The sequence below is a fragment of the Lagenorhynchus albirostris genome, chromosome 2 (genome assembly GCF_949774975.1).
Source record: "Lagenorhynchus albirostris chromosome 2, mLagAlb1.1, whole genome shotgun sequence".
Taxonomy (NCBI): domain Eukaryota; kingdom Metazoa; phylum Chordata; class Mammalia; order Artiodactyla; family Delphinidae; genus Lagenorhynchus; species Lagenorhynchus albirostris.
In genome coordinates this window covers 133,141,415-133,142,287 of record NC_083096.1, presented here as the reverse complement: position 1 = coordinate 133,142,287, position 873 = coordinate 133,141,415, and the positions used below count along the sequence as shown (strand labels likewise).

The 873-nt window shown below is 54.1% G+C and overlaps 1 pseudogene; it reads left to right on the top strand.

The window, feature by feature from the left end:
* The first annotated feature begins 330 nt into the window (after nt 1–330).
* On the top strand, nt 331–532 carry LOC132516154 (small integral membrane protein 10-like protein 2A; annotated as a pseudogene).
* The last annotated feature ends 341 nt before the right edge of the window (nt 533–873 follow it).

Sequence of the window (873 nt, the reverse complement as noted above, 5' to 3'; positions counted from 1 at the left end):
TTCTCTAAAAGAAAACCTATAGGACAGCACCCAAACACAATCATCTCAATGTTAATTTTTAAAACTGAAGTTGCACCTTTCCCTGTCCAAATCAATGATTCATGCAGGGAGGAAAGCAGCATCGTGTTTTGCTGCTGAAAGACTGTAATCTCTTTCTCTGAACATCCTTAAGAACAGTGCTGGGCGGTGGCCCGAGCGCAGCCGGAGGAGGCGGAGGACGCCCGCCCTGCACCGCAGCTCGCATCTGCGGCCGCGCGATCCACCTCCCGCGCCACTTCTCCCGCGTGCGTCCCTCTGGCCGCGGAGCCGGCGGGAGGCCACAGCAGACCGATGGCGGCGGCCCTGTCCGGCCTGGCGGTACGGCTGTCGCGCTCCGCCGCGACCGGCGGCTCGTACGGCGCCTTCTGCAAGGGGCTCACACGCACGCTGATCATCTTCTTCGACCTGGCCTGGAGGTCTGCGCATGAACTTCCCCTACTTCTAAGTCGTGGCTTCGGTGATTCTCAAAGTGCGCCTGCAGGTACATATTTAGAGCAACTAACTTGTGGCACTCTGGGAGGGGGGTGCCCAGCAGGATGGCTGAGCTCCACCCCCGACCTCGCCCGCCCTAGAGCAAAGCGACCAGCTCGCCCCGCGCACACAGACTTGCCTGCCGGTCTTGCCATTGCCCCATCTTTTCATATAAATGGGCTGCTAGAAATCATTTGCTGAAAGCCTGCAACATAACCAAAAAAGCCTAAGATATAATTAAATGTTGAATCTCAAGGAAACAGCTAATTCAAAGAACAGAACTTAAAAATCTGAAAATCCTCAGAAATATTTGAGAAGTTCTTGCATCCATAAAACAAAAGACAGCACCGAATGTAGGGAAAT